Source organism: Stegostoma tigrinum, unplaced genomic scaffold (genome assembly GCF_030684315.1).
Source record: "Stegostoma tigrinum isolate sSteTig4 unplaced genomic scaffold, sSteTig4.hap1 scaffold_66, whole genome shotgun sequence".
Taxonomy (NCBI): domain Eukaryota; kingdom Metazoa; phylum Chordata; class Chondrichthyes; order Orectolobiformes; family Stegostomatidae; genus Stegostoma; species Stegostoma tigrinum.
The window spans coordinates 1,791,147-1,811,338 of NW_026728600.1; the positions used below are offsets into that span (position 1 = coordinate 1,791,147).

Here is a 20,192-nt window from a genome sequence, read left to right on the forward strand (position 1 = left end):
TTATAGGAGACTGCACTCAAACCATTTGTACGATCTTTTGATCTCTCTGTCCTTGATCTCTCTGCCCATAAAATCTGGCAATGGAGATTGGAGAGCGAAGTCAAACCCTCTGCTTGCCCCAGTCTCACTCTGTGTGGAGCTGGGTAAGAGAGAATCATTGATGGATGTGTTTTGAATCCAATCTTGTTGTAGCTTTTTCATGGGGTAACCTCAGGTAGGTGGTCACTTAAATTGCTTGATCCAAAATAACTAAAGTTGTGTGCCTGGATGGTCTCAAACACCCGACTTTTCAGTTTACCACCTAATGCTGACCGGTTGAGCCATAAAAACTGGCATCAACAAGCTATGCAAAATCCGCTAAAGCAGGGTGTTAGCGGAGTTCTGAAGGGCCGTTGTGAAGCCAGAGCTCTTGTTATTTTCGGAGTCTGTTGCCCATTTTCCCACTTTCAGCAGCGAGAGTATCAGAGGCCCAAGCAGCCACAGTTACCCAGAAGAAATGTAAACATTGCAAACTTGAAGTTGCCCAGCTCCTTCAATGTGACTGCCTGAGGTAGATCACTCATGATTTTGGTTACCGGTAAGATTCATACCCATGACTCGATAGAGACTAGAGCTTAAATGTAGTGATTTTGACCACTCAGTCAAACTATCTACAAACAATTACTGCAGCCAGGCTATAGAAGCCCTTTCACACAGCTTCTTCGTCAGATCTTCCTTATCGATTTTGTCCAAGATCTTGTTGATGAATGGTCAAAAATACTCCGCCACGTCACTGTTGACAATTTGAGATTCTCCTGTTCCACCTGCAGCTGGAAAGATATCAGAAATGCTGGAGTTAGAGAAAAATCTCTCAATTGAGGGAATACCTAAGGAACAGGCGATGTCACTGTGCTACTGTTGCTGCATGATGACATCACACATGGGAACACAGGGCATTTGGGTTTGTGCAAACCAGAGATCACCCACACATTGGGAAGGACGTAGGTCGCTGAGAGGGAGCAGACGTGTTCCTTTGCCAGGAAGGTTAAAAATGGAAAGGCTTACGATGTCAGGGATTAACTGAAGCTGAAGGGAGATTTGACGGAACTATAATGTTTACTGTTGGTTGAGGCAACGTCGACAAAACAAGGGGTTCACATTAACTGAAAAGAAATGGATCATGGGATACAAATGTCAGATTTAGATCAACATGAAGGTTATAACGGTTAAATTACCTGCAGTGAATGGTAATGACAGGGACCCGAATACTTGCACTCAAAAGGCCAATAATGTCCAGTTTCTGATTAATCGATTGATCATGCCAAATTTTGATTTGATGTTTGTTTAAAGTTTCCTGTCTGTGATTTGTTTTAATATATTCTGTAAAAGAAGTTTAGTAAGGACAGTGTCAGTCTCGGTTGGAAATCAGACACACAAATTATTCCTTTTGTTTGATTTAATATTTTATATGTAGGTCCTCAAATGAGCCTCAGTGAAAGAAGCTTCAAAAATCAATCACTATCAGTGCAAAGATAAAAGTACAATAACTGGTTCTAAACATTAGCACTATTTCTCTCTCCCTAGATGTTGCCAGGCTTATGGGGTGCTCCAACACCTCTCTTTTATTTCAGGAATTCACGACGTCCCTCCTCCTGGCCGAGGATGACCAGGTATACTCAGAACAGACATTGTCATACATTGTGAAGGAGGGGAGGATCATCAGAGGAGATAGATGCATTCATAAAATCTCCCTCCAACTCCAGGTGGTCCATCGCTTCACAACTCCGTCAGTCCTGAAACTTTCTGGTTTATGAATGAATCTATCTCCTCTGAAGATCCTACTGCAGCAACAGTAGCACAGTGAGACCACCTGTTCCTTAGGGATTTCCTCAACTGACAGAATTTTCTCTAACTCCAGTATTTCTGATATCTTTCCAGCTGCAGGTGCAACAGGAGAATCTCAAATTGTCAACAGTGACGTGGTGGAGTATTTTTGACCATTCGTCAACAATGTTGAGTTTTAGTGCTGTGCCTGTTACCTGTGAGATGTTCTGTAGCTTTAGGGCTGGTGTGTCTCCTTTAGTATGGATCTGAATCCATTTCAGTATATTGCTCTGTTTCACTTCTGCCTTACCTCTGTCTCTAATAATGTGGAAGTACCTGTCTGTTGAATGCTTCTGTTACTCTATCAGATGACGTCCAGATGAGCTTTCCACCACATTTCTTTCATTGAACCCTATGGTTTCAGAAGCTTTGTCTTCCCACAGTATGTTTTGTAGTCAGGAATTATTCTTAATGCAGTCCTTTTCTTTTCTGTTCTGAGCTTATATTAACCAACAAGTTCTGCACCATGTCATTCATTCAACATTTCCTGATAAATGAACTTTGGATCACTCTCCACAGGTATCAGTAACTATTGCCAATCCTCAGTTACCTCTGGAGAATTTGATGTTTGACCTTTCTCGACGATTGCAGTCCATGTAATGAAGTCGCACTTGCAACAATATTAGGTAAGGAGTTACCAAATGATCGTGAAGGATTAGTGATGTTTTCCAAAAGAACAATTTAAATGTTTTCACATTTTTGATTCAATCCAATGATCTGACATATTACACAAGGTTGTCACAAAACAATATTTGATACCAGGCACTTATTAGGACAAGTGACTCAAAACTGGCCAATGAAGTAGGTTTCAAGGAATATCCTGAACAAACAAAGGGACATTGAAAACCAGGGATGTTTAGGGAGTAAATTCAAGAGTTTATGGCCTTGGAAACTGAGGCCATGAAAAAGGTGGGAAAGTTAAAGCCAGAAATCCACAGGAGGGTGGAAGTCAGGGAGAACAAATATCTTGACGGAAAAATAAAAAGAACAGTAGATGCTTGAAAGTAGTAACACAAACAGAAATTCATGAAAAACTCAGCATATCTGGCAGTGCTTGTGGAGAGAGAACAGCATTATTGTTTTGTGTCCAGTGACCCTTCTTCAGATATATCTCAGAGGGTTTTGCAGCTGGAGGCACTATCAAAAGAAGGAGGTTTGATGACAAAATTTCAAAATAAGGATATGAATTTCAATACCTTGGTGCTTTGCCACCCAGAAAATGTGTATGTTAATGAGCACCGGATGGCAAAACCCGAAGATGTTGAAATTGGTGAGAGTAAACACACAGGCAGTAGATTTTTGGGTCATTTCAAGATTTCAGGGCAGTAGAATTAAGAAGCCGGCCGGGAGTGTGTTTGGGGAGTTAAGTCGAGAGGTAACAAAGGAATGCATGAGAGTTTCAGCAACAGATGAACTGAGATCTTGTTGAGGTTGAAATTATACGTGGTCTTTGTGGTAATGGGCGTGGGGGTGAGAAATGTGGTTGGAAGCTCATCTTGGGGTGAAATATTGCACCATGACTGTGAGCAGTGTGTTACCAGCCAGTTACCAGGGGCAGGGATGGAGTCAGTGGTGAGGGAGTGGAGTTTGGCTGCCAGCCTGGACTGACATTTAGCATTGTCGATTTAAATGTGATCTACACCCCTTTTCAAACAGGAATGGACTTGGCAGAAGAACTGATTTATGAACCAACTGTCAGCCTTATTGAGACAAAGTGTGGAGAAGTTTATCTGTTATGAAGTAAACTATAGTGACAACTCAGACAGCTATTTCCAGTTGAATGTGGGTTATACTGCTAGTGTCAATAACTAGCAGTGAAACAACTTATTGAAGTTTTTGCAGCCTCGGTCTTCAAACTGTTTCCTCCGTCTTGGGCTTTTACCTTCTGATTCTCCTTGTTTTCTATTGCACAGACCTTTCTTAAGAATCTCTTTTATGCTTGTTCTTTTTTGATTAACCTCCCTCTCTGCCCAATCACAGTTCATATGAACAACACTCACCTCACTTCACCACGTGGTGTTCTTCATATTCATAATTATTCTCTTTACATCTTACCTGAGGACTGTTATACCTGTATTTATTACCCTTATTTCACCGCCATTTCCCTATTCGCTGGCAGAGCGGTATCAAGAGCTATCTTTAGCTTTGAGCTGCAGGAAGCATTTTCAATCGCGACTTATTAAAAAATAACAAAAGAACTGGGATGTTGTCAATCAGGAACAAAAACAAAGTTGCTGGAAAAGCTCAGCAGGTCTGGCAGCATCTGTGAAGGTAAAAAGACAGAGTTAACGTTTCGGGTGCAGTGCCCCTTCCTCAGAGCGACTTATTAAAACCCCAGGATCGCTAATGTAACAATCTTTCTCATCCGGTTCTCAGTCTCATTTGTCTCAAAATGCAACATTGTGACGACGATCATTTGCTTCTGACAATGACAACACAAAGCACTGCGCATGCTCCAGCTGACAATGGCGTCTGGGTGATTGATGTCAGTGCGCGACCAATATGAGCACAGAGATGCAGTGCAGGGCCGGGCGGAAGTCCCTGCCCTTCTAGCCAATCGGAATGAAGATGGGGCGGGATCGGTGAAAACCACGTGATCATCCACGAGAGCGGTCCAGAGTCGCTGAGATTACCAGAACTGCAGATACCACAGACTCTGAGATAACATGGTGTGCAGCTGGATGAACACAGCAGGTCAAGCAGCATCAGAGGAGCAGGAAAGCTGACGTTTCGGGCCTAGCTCCTTCGCTGAGACCAAGATTTGTGCAACTGAGGTAAGAGCAGGACACGGTAAAGAAAGCAAAACGGCAGAAAGCGGGAGGGGAGTGATATTCGTATGGGTTTGGAAGTTTTACAAACACTTAGTGCACGTCGGAAAACACACACGTTTGAAACTCCCAGACTCACGTTTGCAGAAAACAAATCAATGCCTCAGATGGCGATAGGCCTGTGTGACCGCCACCATCTTTATTGGGGGCAATGATCCGCGAGGCGCATGCGCGGTAGCTTTGAAATTTTCGAAGGGCCAAGCTCAAGCTGGGCGCATGCGCAGCCGCATCTGGCTGAAAGTGAGAGAACAAGGTGTCGGGGTGGAGGACCACAGCAGGACAGGCAGTATCAGAGGGGCAGGAAAGCTGGCGTTTTCGGGCCTACACCCTTCAGAAATGCGGGAGGGGAAGGGGATACTGAAATAAATAGGGAGAGAGGGGGAGGCAGGTGGAGAGGAGACAGACAAGGTAAAGAGATGGGGATGGAGCAGGTAAAAGTGAGTGTAGGTGTGGAAGGGATAGGTCAGTCCAGGGAGGACCAACAGGTCAAGTGGTTGGGATGAGGTTAGCAGGTAGGAAATGGGGGTGCAGCTTGAGTTGAGAGGAGGGGATAGGTGAGAGGAAGAACAGGTTAGGGAAGTGGGGATGAGCAGTTGTTTCGTGCGACCTGAGCGTAGAAGTTCTGTAATGTGGTCCACAAGCCTCCGCTTGGTTTCCCTGATGTAGAGGAGGCCAGAAAGGGTAGAGCGTATGTAGTTTACCACATGAGCACCTGCATTCCCCATACAGATGGCCTAAAAGCCCTACGCTATTTCCCGTCCTGCCGGTCTGATCAGTACCCCTCCACTGACCACCCCCACCTTAGGTGCTTTGCCAAACTCATTTTCACCCTCAACAACTTCTCTATCAACTCCTCCCACACCCTACAGACAAAGAGGGTGGCCATGGGTACCTGCATGAGCCCAAGCTATGCCTGCTTCTTTGTTGGAACAATTCCTCTTCCGTACCTACACTGGCCCTGAGCCCCACCTCTTCCTCCAGTACACGGATGACTGTATCGGCGCTGCCTTGTGCTCCCATGGGGAGCTCGAGCAGTTCGTCCACTTCACCAGTACCTATCACCCCAGACTTAAGTTCACCTGGACCATCTCTAACACCTCTCTCTCATTCCTGGACCTCTGTTTCCATCTTGGGCAACCATATAGAAGCCGATATCCATTTCAAGCCCACTGACTCCCACAGCTAGCGAGTATACAACTCCTCCCACCCACCGTCCAGCAAAAATGACATCTCCTATTCCCAATTCCTTCACCTCCGCATCTGCTCCCAGGGTTCCACTCCTGTACATCTCAGATGTCCTTGTTTTTTAAGGACTGCAACCCCAGCCCCCACTTCCCCTCCCCCCCCGCAGTAATCGAGAACACCCTTCACTGTGTCTCCTGCATTTTTCAACAACTCCTCCCTCACAGCCCGTCCCTGTAATAACAACCGAAAAAGAATCCCCCTCATCCTCTCATACCACTCCACCAATCTCCGGATCGAACGCATCATCCTCTGACACTTCCGCCATCAGCAATCCGACCCCACCATCAAAGACACTTTCCCCTCCCCACCCTTGTCGACATTCCAGAGGGACCGCTCTGTACATGACTCCCTTGTCCACTCCACACTCCCCTCCAGCCCCACCACACCTGGCACTTTCAACCGCAACTGTAGGAAGTGCTGCACCCGCACCCACACCACCTCCCTCACCCCCAAACCAGGCCCGAAGAAGACTTTTCACATCAAGCAGATGTTCAACTACACATCTGCTAATGTGGTATACTGCATCCGCTGTACCTGTTGTGGCCTCCTCTACATCGGGGAAACCAAGCGGAGGCTTGGGGACCGCTTTGCAGAACACCTCCGCTCGGTTCGCAATAAACAACTGCACCTCCCAGTCGCGAACCATTTCAACACCCCATCCTATTCCTCAGACGACGTGTCCATCCTGGGCCTCCTGCAGGGCCACAGCGATGCCACCCGAAGGTTGCAGGAACAGCAACTCATATTCTGCCTGGGAACCCTGCAGCCCATTGGTGCCAATGTGGATTTCACAAGCTTCAAAATCTCCGCTCCTCCAACCGCGTCCCAAAACTAGCCCAGCTTGTCCCCACCTCCCTAACCTGTTCTTCCTCTCTTGTATATCCTCCTCCCACCTCAAGCTGCATCCCTGTTTCCTGCCTACTAACCTCATCTCACCGCCTTGACCTATCAGTCCTCCCTGGCCTGCCTCTTTGACTTGTCTGTCTCCTCTCCACCTATCTTCTCTCTCCATGTTCGATCTGTCTCCCCCTCTCTCCCTATTTAGTTCAGAATCCTTTTCCCCTCCCCCATTTCTGATAAAGGGTCCAGGCCCGAAACGTCAGCTTTCCTGCTCCTAAGATGCTGCTTGGCCTGCTGTGTTCATCCAGCTCCACACTTTGTTATCTCAGATTCTCCAGCATCTGCAGTTCCCATTTTCTCTTATCCAAGTGTTTGTTTCTTATGGATTTCTTTCCCAGAGTGTGGGATAGTAGCAGCTCGCACTGCTCTTAGTCGCTTCTGTGCTTCCTGATCACTTTTGTCGGTGTTGGTCTCTAATGATGGGTCTATTTGATCTCTGCAGTATTTTATTGTTAATTCCTTATACCTTTTTTGTAAATAAATTTTCCACTGCTCCCCACCCCCTCACCATGTGCTGCTCTCTTACCAGATTAATTTTTGAACGGTATCTTTCACAGCCAGGAAATATTTCCCAGAAAGAGAGTGCATTTTTCTTCCATTTCAGACCACCAAATTCGACAGCATTTTTATTCTGTCATTCATTTTGCACTTCTGCAACATTTACTGTTTCTCCTTCCACAGATACCAGCGATCGTTGCCAAAGCCCTGTTCCCTGTGGAGAAGGTGATATTTAACTTTCGTGTGCTGCTGCAGTTCGTATGATGAAGGTGCTCCCACAATGCGGTCATTTGAGAAGTTACAGATCGGTCATCTAGCGATACTGAAGAGCTGATGGTGTGTCCAAATCAACAAACAATTTGTATTTTTATCATGTTTTAGAATTTCACAAAAATATTATCCAGAAACTTTTGACATAAGGCCACATTAGATCAGGTGACCAAAAAGTTACCAAATTTGCAGGTTTTCCTGACTCCTTAAAGAAGGAAAGCAAACTTAAGAGGTTTATCATGGGAATTCCAGACCACGTTGCCTGGCAACTGTGGAAACAGCCTCCAGTCGTGAAGCAATGACAAAGCGCATTGTTGGAGCTGAAACTAAATGAATTGTCGAAGTCTTGAACGTTGTGTGGTGCAGGGAGATAGGGCTCATCGCAGCCAGGAATTAAATCAAGGATGAGAATTTTAAATTGTTGCTTATAAATAGGAGCCTTTGTGGGTCAGGGAGCACAGCAGTGATGGTGAACAGGTCTTGGTACAAATGAACTTGTGTGCAGCAGAATTTTAGGTATTCTTGAGGTTTCCGGGCCGTTGAATGTGGGAGGCTGACTGGCAGTGTGTTTGGATAGTTCAGTCTAGAGGTAACACAGGAATAGATGAGAGGTTCAGCAAATGAGCTGAAACTGAGGTGTTGTTGTTGGGTCATTGTCACTGAAGTGGAAATAAGTGGTTTTTGTGCAGGGCTCTGCTGTTTACCCTCACCTCACGTCGGGGATTCAGCTGCTTGTGAATTTGTGGATCAAGTTTGTAATAAAATCAGGAACCGAGTGCCCGCCGTGGCCCAAACTGGGTATCACTGAGCAGGTTACTTCTGAGTAAGTGCTGCTGAATACTGCTGTTGACAACACCTTCCATCACTTTACTGACGATAGAGAGTCGAGTGCTTGAGGGGAAATTGGTCGGGTTGGATTTGCTGTGTTTTTGTGCTGAACAGACCTGGGCGGTTTTCCAAATTGGCAGTAGATGCCAGCACTGTAGCAGGACTGAAACAGTTTGGCTTGGTGGCTAGCAAGCTCTAGAGCACTAGTCATCGGTACTATTGCCAGTGTTGTCAGGACCCATAACCTTTGCACAATTCTTCCGTTTATTGATATTATTTGAAATGAATCAAATTGGATGAAAACTCACATCTCTGATGTTGGGGACCTCTGGAGAAGGCTGAGATGGATCATCCAGTTGACACTTCTGGCTTAAGATTGCTGCACTCTTACCTTTTGCATGGATAGGTTGGGCTCCTCTGTCAGTAAGGATGGGGATTTTTGGCATGCTTCCTCCAGTGAGTTGTTTAATTGTTCGTCACCATTCACGACTGGGTGTGACAGAACTGCAGAGCTTACATCTCATCTATTGGTTATGGGGTGGCTTAGCTCTAACTCTTGCTGCTTATGGTATTTGCCATGCAGGTAGTCCTGTTTGGTAGTTTTACCAGGTTGGCACCTTATTTTTAAGTCTGCCTTGTGCTGTTCTTGGCATGTACTCCGATACTATTCCATTCAACCAGTGTTTGTCTCCTGGGTCATTGGCAATGGCTGACTGTAGGGTATGCTGGGCCATGAGGTTACAGATTTAGCTGGAGAAGGTCTGCTACTGTTGTAGTCTCTCTCAAAGCCTCATAGATATCAGGTTTGGAGTTCCTGTGTCTGTTCCAAGTCTGTTCCTTTCAGCCAAAGTTCGTGCCACCCAACGCAATGGGGGGGTATTATCAAGTTTAAGATGAGGCTTTGTTTCCACAGGAGTGTGCGGTGGTCGCTGTTATCAGTTCTGTCACGGACAGATGCCTCTGCAGCTGGGAAATTGGTGATGATGAGATCAGCTATGTTTTCCCCGTTTGGTGCGTCACCACCTGCTGCAGTCCCAGCCAGGCAGCTTTGTCCTTTAGGACCCGACTAGCCTGATTGGTAATCCTCCTGCAAATTACTCCTGAAGGTGGACATTGAGTACATTTAGTGCTGTTCACACTCTCAGTGCTTTCTCCAAGAGCTGTTCAACATTGAGGAGTTTTTTGTTTATTAAAATTCACTCTTGGGATGTGGAAATTGCTGGCTGCACCAGCATTTATTACCTGGAAGGCAATAAAGAGTCAACCACATCGCTATGTTTTGGAGTCACATGTCATCCAGACCAGGTAAGGATGGCAAATTTCCTGAAAGGACAAAAGCGAACCAGATGGGTCTTTGCTGATAATTGGCAATAGTTTCATGGTCATCAGTAGACTCTTAATTTCAGATCATTATTTAATTCAATTTTCACCATCTGCAATGGCAGGATTCGATCCCAGGTCCCCAGAATGTTATCTCGGTCTCTGGATCAATAATCTAGCGATAATACTGCTGCCGATTTATCAACAGAGGGAGGATGGTACATCGTAATCAGCAGGAGCCATGAGACTTCCAGGCGTCAGAGTCAATGCTGAGTACTCCCAGGTCAAATAATCTGGTCGGAATAGCACTGTGCTATTCCCCTGAATCAACTGTGGACCCCCACAAGGAATAATGTGCAGCAGGAACAATGCACAGTTACCCTTGGCCAGGAGGAGGGGATGTTGTGAATTTCTAACCCGACTGTCAGTGATGTATTTTATGAATTTGTGTTACAGAATATTACAAGTGGACTTTCAGGTGGGAAGCTGAATAATTGTAACACGAAACTGACAGAATTACTTAATTCATCAGCACCTGGATATTCGCATTGTGTGTGAGTATTGTGTTCCAGCTCGTTCCCATTTGCCATGTAAAATTTCTCTCTTATTGCTCCATTCTCTCAATAGATCTTTCCTACGACTTTCAACATATGTCCTGTAGTCCTTTCTTATGGCCAGTTGAGTGTGCGTTTTGCCGTCCTAATGTTTATCTTTTGGAAACACCGCCTATTAAGGTCCCCTCAAAATCCTTTGTTAAAAGGAGATCAATCTTAGTTTCTCCAAGCACCTGATTCCCCAATGACTGTTTGTTTGTTTCCTGTGTGTAAGGCACTCATCCGGATTGTGTTGGCACATTTTCCACTTCCCTGCATGAGTACAGCCCCAACAATATTAAAGAAAGGTAACATCCTCCAGGTGAAGCAGTGTCAGAGTGGTGTCCCATCCACCACATGCAACATTCCCCTCTGCACCACCGAGGCACAGTGGCATCACTATGCCTAAGGTAAAGTCACCATTGTCCTACCTGACTATAGGGCTGGTTTAACCTGAAGATTACTGCACCCCAGGCGAGGGGAGAGGTTGAGAAGGAGAGTCCATCTATTGTCGATGGATATTCTCAATATGTACCAGCAATACCTAAGTCACATGAAATTATAACTTTAAAAAAAACCCTATCCATGCAACTAAAAACCCTCTCCCTACAAACCATTCTGTTAAATCTCCTCTGCCCCCTATCAGGGACCCTCCCGTCCTTCAGTGTGTGGGGGATCTTTGGTTTGCACAGACTCAGCTCGTCTCTGTTCCTGTCTGTGATGTCATCATGCTGTGACAATGGCACTGAACCTCACTGTCTGTGAGGGTGGTCGGCACAGAGATCCTCATAGCGTTTAAGGCATATTTAGATACACACTTGTGATGCCAACACAGGCCAGTCTATGGGCCAAGTTCTGGAAAATTAGATTAGAACGGTTAGGTGGTTTTTAACCGGCACTGGCTGGATGGGCCACAAAGCCTTTTTCTGTACTGTAGACCTCCGAGGCAGTTCACATAGGAAGATACCCAGCAATATTTCAAGTCATTTCAGAATATGAGCTATTAGAATAAATGACTCATGATTGGTCAGTATTTTCGGGAGAAAAGGGAGGTATAGACGTAATGCGGTTTACCTCAATTCTGGGGCCTGAAGCCCAGGAAAGTGAAAGCACCGCCATCAAGTGGGTGTATAAAAATAAGGATTGTATTAGAGGAAAGAAATATCGTTCTTGTATCATCCATTTGTGAGGCCGGACGATATTAGAGGCAGGAAGGGTTCTGAGACTGGAGAAGACTACAAAAATAGGGAAAAGTGAGCTTGGAAGAGATTACAGAAATGGGGAAGATTGTGAGGCTGGAGGAGACCTCAGACAAAGGGACGTTTGTGAGGCTGAAGACAATTATAGAGCTAAAGAAGTTTGTGATAATGGGAACTGCAGATGCTGGAGAATCCAAGATAATGAAATGTGAGGCTGGATGAACACAGCAGGCCAAGCAGCATCTCAGGATCACAAAAGCTGACGTTTCGGGCCTAGACCCTTCTTCAGAGAGGGGGATGGGGTGAGGGTTTTGGAATAAATAGGGAGAGAGGGGGAGGCGGACCGAAGATGGAGAGGAAAGTATAGGTGGGGAGTTAGGGAGGGGATAGGTCAGTCCAGGGAAGACGGACAGGTCAAGGAGGTGGGATGAGGTTGGTAGGTAGGAGATGGAGGTGCGGCTTGGGGGGGGAGGAAGGGACGGGTGAGAGGAAGAACAGTTTAGGGAGGCAGAGACAGGTTGGATTGGTTATGGGATGCAGTGGGTGGAGGGGAAGAGCTGGGCTGGTTGTGTGACGCAGTGGGGGGAGGGGACGAACTGGGCTGGTTTTGGGATGCGGTGGGGGAAGGGGAGATTTTGAAGCTGGTGAAGTCCACATTGATACCATTGGGCTGCAGGGTTCCCAAGCGGAATATGAGTTGCTGTTCCTGCAATCTTCGGGTGGCATCATTGTGGCACTGCAGGAGGCCCATGATGGACATGTCATCTAAAGAATGGGAGGGGGAGTGGAAATGGTTTGCGACTGGGAGGTGCAGTTGTTTATTGCGAAACGAGCGGAGGTGTTCTGTAAAGCGGTCCCCAAGCCTCTGCTTGGTTTCCCCAATGTAGAGGAAGCCACACCGAGTACAGTGGATGCAGTATACCACATTGGCAGATGTGCAGTTGAACCTCTGCTTAATGTGGAAAGTCATCTTGGGGCCTGGGATAGGGGTGAGGGAGGAGGTATGGGGGCAAGTGTAGCATTTCCTGTGGTTGCAGGGGAAGGTGCTGGGTGTGGTGGGTTTGGAGGGCAGTGTGGAGCGAACAAGGGAGTCACGGAGAGAGTGGTCTCTCTGGAAAGCAGACAGGGGTGGTGCTGATGTCTTGGGCGGTGGGGTCGGATTGTAGATAGCGGAAGCGTCGGAGGATGATGCGTTGTATCCAGAGGTTGGTGGGGTGGTGTGTGAGAACGAGGGGGATCCTCTTGGGGCAGTTGTGGCGGGGGCGAGGTGTGAGGGATGTGTTGCGGGAAATGCGGGAGACGCAGTCAAGGGCGTTCTCGACCACTGTCGGGGGAACGTTGCGGCCCTTGAAGAACTTGGACATCTGGGATGTGCGAGAGTGGAATGCTTCATCGTGGGATCAGTTTGTGGGCTGGAGGAGATTAGAGATAAGGTGGTTTGTGAGACTGGAGGAATCTGAATAGATGGTGTGAGTTATGAGGCTACTGGGGGATTCTAGCGATAGGCAGGTCGTGAGGCTGGAGAGGGATTCCAGGGATGTGAAGCGTGTTGACGCTCGAGGGTGATGCCTGCAGTAATGCAGGTAAGTGAGGCCTGAGGGCATGATTTGGTGGGTAGTGAGGTCTGAGGTATGATTCCTGCAGTAGGGAGGGTAGTGAGGCTCCAGGGTGGATTATCATCCAAACAGCACAGTGGTGTACTTACAGCACATGGAGTGCAGCAGTCAGAGAAAGTACCACTTTCTCCATGTCCAATAAAAATGGGCAATCAATATTTGTCTGTGCAGCATAGACCACATCCCATAAGTCAATTAAAATTATGGTGGGTCTCTGGTTTGGAGAGAGCTAACAGAAGCTGAGATTTTCCATTGTAGTAGCAATGTTTGGTAACCGTAGAATACAACATTCAGCTAATTGGCAAATAATGCAGGGTGAAAATGTGAAGATTGTTTGTTTGGCTCAGCAAGTTCCCAGGATCTGGAACAGTCTGAATGGCAGCTGGATGCAGATTTAGCAGTTATTCTCAGAAGAAAGTTGGGATTTAACTTTTCAAGGAATGATGGACAAATGGCGGGGGAATTGGGTCAGATTTGCAGCACCTCCCAGAGTGAGAGTGAAGCCTTTGACAGGGTTCCACATGGTAGACTGATGAGTAAAGTTAGATCACATGTGATTCAGGAAGAGCTCGCTAATTGGAAGCGGAATTGGCTTAGTTGTCAGAGAGAATGTGGTGTTGTGGGATTTTTCAGAGTGGAGTTCTGTGACCAGTGTGTTCCACAGCAATCAGTGCAGGGGCCACTTTTGTTTCTCATTTAGATTAAATATTTGGATGAGAATTTAAGGGACAAGATTAGTAAGTTTGCAGATGATACTAGAATTAGTGGTGAGTGAAGGTTATCTAAGATGACAGCGAGATCTTGATGAATTATGTCAATGAGTTGAGTGGAGGATGAAGTTCAATTTGAATAAATGTGAGACATTGTATTTCGGTAAAATGAACAGGGTAGGACTTGCACAATTGATGGTTGCACCCAGGCTAGAGTTGTGAAACAGAGAAATGCTGAGATTCAGGTACATAATTCTTTGAAGTTTATGTAGACAAGTAGTCAGGCTGGTTAATATGTTGTTTAGCACACTTGCCTTCATTGCTCAGACCTCTGAGTCTCAGAGTTGGGATGTTGTGTTGAGGTTGTATACAACATTGTTTAGGCTTCATTTGAGGTATTGTGTGCAGCTCTGGTTGCCCTGTTACAGGAAGGACGTTATTATTAAACTGGAGACAGTTCAGAATAGACTTGCTGGGATGTTGCCAGGATTGGAGGGCTTGATTCTCACATAGACAGCCAAAGCTAGGACGTTTCTCACTGCAGCATAACGGGTTAAGGAGTGACCTTAGAGGTTCATAAAATCATGAGGGCACAGATTATGCGAATAGCAAGGGTTTATTCCCAAGGTTGGGTGATTTCAAGACAAGGGGACATGTGTGTAAGGTGAGAGGAGAAAGACATATTGAAAAAGACATGAGGGATATTTTTATTCTTATGGAGTTGCCCATGTGTGGAACGAACTTTCAGGAGGTGGTAGATACAGGTACAGTCACGTTGTTTAAAAGACATTTGAATAAAGACATAGATAGGAGAGGTTTAGAGGAGTATATGCCAGATGCAGGCAGATGTGATCAGTTTAAATATAAAACTTATACATTTCAAAATTCTAAGTGTGTATTAAATTGAAGTAAGGCTAACTTTGACATTATTGGGCAGGAACTTCCAAAAGATGATCGGGAGAGGTAATATGCAGGTCAAGGAATGCTTGGAAAGTGGGAGGCCCTCAAAACTAAAATAAGGAGAGCCCAGGCACAATATGTTTCTGTTCATGTGAAGGGCAAGGCTGGTAAATGTAGGGGATACTGGATGACTGGAGAAATTGAGGCTCTGGTCAAGAAAAAGAAGGCAGCACATGTCAGGTATTGACAACAGGAATTGGGTCAATCCCTCGAAGTATAGGGGCAGTAGGAGTATACTCAAGAGAAATCAGGACGGCAAAAAGGAGACATGAGCTATCTTTGGCAAATTGAGTTAAGGGAAATCCCAAGAGATTCTGAAACTTCATTTGGGACAAAAAAACAACTAGGGAGAAAATATGGCCCCTTTAAAGATCAACAAGGCTGCCTGTGTCCAACTGCAGGCTGAGATAGTAAGTAAGTATTTTGCATTAATATTTACTGCAGAGAAGGATATGAAAGTGAGAGAACTTGGAAACATAAATAATGAGTTGCGAAAAGTGGCCATATTACAGAGGTCTAGGTGCTGGACGTCTTAAAATGCACAAAGGTGGTTAGGTTCCTGGCTCCTGATCAGGTGTTACCCACAAACTCTGGGAGAAGCTGGGGAAATAATTGCTGGCCCCTTGCTGCGGTATTTGTATCACTGACACTAGTGAAGTGCCAGAAGGCCGGGTGGCTAATGTGGTGCCATTCTTTAAGGAAAAGCCAGAGGACCATTGACCGTTGAGCCTGATGTCAGTGGTGGGTAAATTGCTGGAGGGGATTCTGAGGGACTGGATTTGCATGTGTTTAGAGAAGAAAAGACTGATTAGGGATAGTCAGCATGGCTTTGTGAGTAGGAAATCTTGTCTCACTTAATTGATTGAGTTTTTTTGAAGAAGTGACAAAGAAGATTGAAGAAGACAAAGCAGTGGACACTGTCTATATGGACTTCAGCAAGGCATTCACCAAAGCTCCACATGATGGACTGGTTAGCAAGATTAGATCAAATGGGATCCAGGGAGAGTTAGCTATTTGAAACAAAATTGGCTTGAAGGTAGGAAACAGGATCATGGTGGGGTCGGGGGGAGCAGATTCATTCTAGAGGACTATGAACAGCAGTGTGCTGCAAGGATCGGTGCTGGGTCCACTGCTTTTTTTATCATTGATGCAAATCATGTGGAATGAATATTGGAGGAATGGTTAGTAAGTTTGCAGATGACACTAAAATTGTTGTAGAAGACAGCAAAGGAGTTTACCTCCAAGTGCAATGGGAACGTAATCAGATGGGTTGATGGGCTAAGGAGTGATAGAAATAAGTTTTTAGTTCAGATAAATGTGAGCGATTGCATTATGGTAATGACGATCAGCGCAGGACTTAAACAGTTAATGATGAGGCCCTGGGGATTGTTATGTAACAGAAACTCCTTGGGGTGCATGTGCACAGTTCCTTGAAGGTGAATTGCAGGTACAGAAGGTAGTGAAGATGATATTTGCTGTGCTGCATTTATTGGTCAGTGCATTGAGTGTAGGAGTTGGGAGGTCATGTTATACGCTGAACAAGGCATTGATGATGCTGCTTTTGGAATACTGTGTTCAGTTCTGGTCTCCCTGCTATAGGAATGATGCTGTTAAACTTAGCATGGTGCAGAAAAGATTTACAAGAATGTTGCAAGAGGTGGAAGTTTTGAGCTGTAGGGAGAGGTTGAATATGCTGGGGCTATTTTCCCTGAAGTTTTGAAGGCTGACTGGTGACCTTATAGACGTTGTTAAAATTATGGTGGGCGGAGGGTGAATGGCCAAGATTGTTTTCCCAGGTTAGGGGAGACTAGAACTAATAACACTGGCTTAAGCTGAGAGGGAAAGCCGAGAACCAAAAGAACTGCAGATGTTGTAAATCTGAAAAAAAAACAAAGTTGCTGGAAAAGCTCAGCAGGTTTGGCAGCATCTCTGGAGGAGAGAAGAGTTTCGGGTTCTGAGGAAGGGTCACCAGTCCCAAAATGTTAACTTATTTTTTCCCTCCTCCACAGATGCTACCAGACCTGCTAAGCTTTTCCAGCAAATTTGTTTTTTTTTAAAGGGAAAGTGGGTGGTGCTTGTGTAGAATGAGCTGCCAGAGGGACTGGTGGAAGCTGGTACAGTTACAACATTTAAAAGGTATCTGGATGGGTATGTGAATAGGAAAGGTGTAGCAGAATATAGGTCAAATGCTTGCAAATGGGATTAGATTAATTTGGGATATCTGGTCAGCGTGGACAACTGGGACCAAAGGGATTGTTTTGTGCTGTACAACTCTGACGAAGCATTTTTTTTTTGTTTTCATTTCAGATTTCCACAATTTTACTTCTGCACTATTCTTAGTCTTTCAGAGGGATCGAAAGGTTGAGTTACAGATCTATACAATGACTGTCCTTCCTCCCTGGCTCTCCCACCTCTCTCTTTTGGTAGTTTGATGCAAACACTGACTGGATCCCTTACCTGGAGGATATTTGTGAATGAATTTGTTCTAATGGTGATCTAGCATATTCCCCAAGTGTTGCTCCACACATGTCCAAGAGAATTTCTCAGTTTCACAATGTGTGTCCCCTTCTGGTTTCTTACTCGCTACACTTACTTTCTGTTTGAAAGTATAGTCTGCCGTCGGAGAATTCAAACTGTTCCACATCCAGGTCTGACAGTCACTTTGTTTATCACAAACCCAATTTTCTCAGGATTTTGAACATTGAAGGAAAAAGCAGCACTCATATTGGGGAGAAAAGCACATGGTGTGTATGTTGAAGAGTCTGTGAAGATTCATCTGAAATGTCCGAACACCAGTGCAGTGACACTGAGAGAGAGTGTGGAAATGTGCAGATTGCAAGAAGGAATTTCTTCATCGATCCGAGCTAGAAACTGACCACCAGAGTCACACTGGAGAGAGACCATTGACCTGTTCTGCGTGAGGGAAAGGCTTTGCTGACTGGAATTCCCCACTGATGCACCAACGAGTTCACTCTGGGGAGAGACCTTTCATGAGCTCTGAGTGTGGGAAGGGATTCATTGTCATCCAAACTGTTAACACACCAGCGAGTTCACAGACAACCACAGTTGAAGGACTTTGCTGTCACTCTCACTAGCAAATGAACCATGGTTTTGGGCTGTTTGTACAGATATTACTGATCCCTGCTCAATTGAAGGTGCTGGTATTGTGAATAAAATGTCACACTGACAGTTGTGTAAGGTAGAGCTTGGAAATAGTCACGTTGTCACAACACATCGACACATTCACACTGACTAAAGACTATCCACCTGCACGATATGTGAAAAGGGATTTCCCGGTTCATCAGGACTGGTTAACTACCAGCAAATTTCTGAATAAGTTGATTGGTTTGAATATAGCTAACAGTAGAATCAAAAATAGTATCAGTGATAATGGGAACTGCAGATGCTGGAGAATCCAAGATAACAAAAAGTGTGGAGCTGGATGAACACAGCAGGCCAAGCAGCATCTCAGGAGCACAAAAGCTGACTTTTCGCGCCTAGAGAAGGGACAAGGCCTGAAAGGTCAGCTTTTGTGCTCCTGAGATGCTGCTTGGCCTGCTGTGTTCACCCAGCTCCACACATTGTTATAGTAGATTCAAAAACCATGTGTTTTGGGCTTGTTTCTGGAGATCAGAGAATCCCTCCACTGTGGGAGCAGACCACTTAGCCCATCAAGTCTGCACTGACCTGACGAAGAGTGTTTTACCCAGACACTGTCTGCGTGAGTTTCCTCCAGATGCTCTGGTTTCCTCCCACAGTCCAAAAATGTGCAAATTATGTAGATTGACTATGCTAAATTGCCCACAGTATCTTGTGTGCAAAATGCAGGGATAGGGTAGGGTGTGAGACTGGTTGGGATGCTCTTTGGAGGGTTGGTATTGACTGAATGGCCATCTTCCACACTGCAGGAATTCTGTGATGATCTCGATGGCCCTTTATTTGTTAGATAGGTCTGCGCACCTTTACAGTGACGGATTCTGTTGCTCTCCACAGACGTTTGTTTATTGGAAACAAGGTAATCTTTCATTTTGTAGATAAAAATCAAAGGAAAGTTTTAAATCCAAACATAGGATTGGGATGTGTCATGTCCTATAATCCATGATTGCATTTTCCCAGTCGGCTGTGAAACCTGGTGACCGCTGTGACTCTGCCTGGGAGCATTGCAGTCTCCTCAGCTCTTTACCTGGTGTCCATAGCAGCGATGGATCTCATTATGGAAACATAAACCAAGACATTGTGTGGTTCCTAGTACATATTTTCTATTTAGTCTTCTGTCCATCACTTCCCTAGAGGCTGAGATACTGGTCCGGGGACCTAGGTGTGAATCCATCTGGAAATAAGAATTTGATGATGACTGTCAATCCATTGTCTTTCTTGGAAAAACCCATCTGTTCACTGATGGCCTTTAGGGAAGGAAACTGCCATTCTTATACAGTGATGTGATCATCCCATGAATGATTTTAAAAAAAAAATTTCAAAAACTCCTGCAAATACGTTTAACTCTCTCTTAATTTATTTGACAGCTGACTGTTCAAACTGCTTGATGGTCACTTTCTCTTTTGATCAAGTTGTGGCCATTTCATGGTTGAAACCATAGTTATTCTCGTACAAACAGTGCATGCTCTGACATGCCACTTATGAACCAGACATCCAAGTTGACCATATCCTGATGCTGTGTACCATGAAAGCGAAATTCTTCACCATCTTATCTACTTGTGTTGCTATTTCAGGGAGCTATGGACTTGAACCTCCCAAACTCCCGAAAACCTTGAGAATTTCATCAAACTGACCTCCAATGGCAGGAATGGAGAGGGTCAGCTTGGATTGATGAACATAATTCAGGCTCAACAAGTCTATTGCAGCATTTTGAGAATAATTAGTAGTGAGTGTGGCCACCTCTCTGTACTGTAGTGATACAGATTCCCTGATCCTGATTGCCCCAAATGGCTGACTGACAGTGTCAAAGTCCCTGGGCTGATATCGAATGATTCTTTGGACATGCTGTGTTAGGATCCCCTGACTGAATCCTGTCTCCCTTGCCCTGACTGAGAACTGTTTCCCTGAGACTTGGAGACGTGACCATTTGGTTAAAAAAAATGCATTAGTTGCCACAGCTGCTGACCCGCCCTTGACTGACTGCTGGTAATAACAATGCTAAGCTGCCTGGCTTATGTCTGTGATAAGCAACCAGGCAAGACAGGAGCACTGTGAGACATTAAGTTCTAGTTGAGACATCAAAGTGCAAAAATGCCAGGGTAAGGCAGAGATATTGTGCCAGGCCCTGAGCAGAACATGTCTCAGGTGCTGAAAAGCATGTAGTGTTCTGACAGCAAGAATGTACTTTGTGGACAGGCAATTCTGC

General features: G+C 45.3%; 1 long non-coding RNA gene across 1 annotated transcript; it reads left to right on the forward strand.

Annotated features, from left to right (window-relative positions):
* The first annotated feature begins 4,451 nt into the window (after positions 1-4,451).
* On the forward strand, positions 4,452-18,017 carry LOC132209097 (uncharacterized). Its single transcript, XR_009445200.1, has 4 exons — positions 4,452-4,637; positions 7,518-7,670; positions 10,209-10,306; positions 17,138-18,017. It is a non-coding gene; the product is annotated as an uncharacterized LOC132209097 (long non-coding RNA).
* The last annotated feature ends 2,175 nt before the right edge of the window (positions 18,018-20,192 follow it).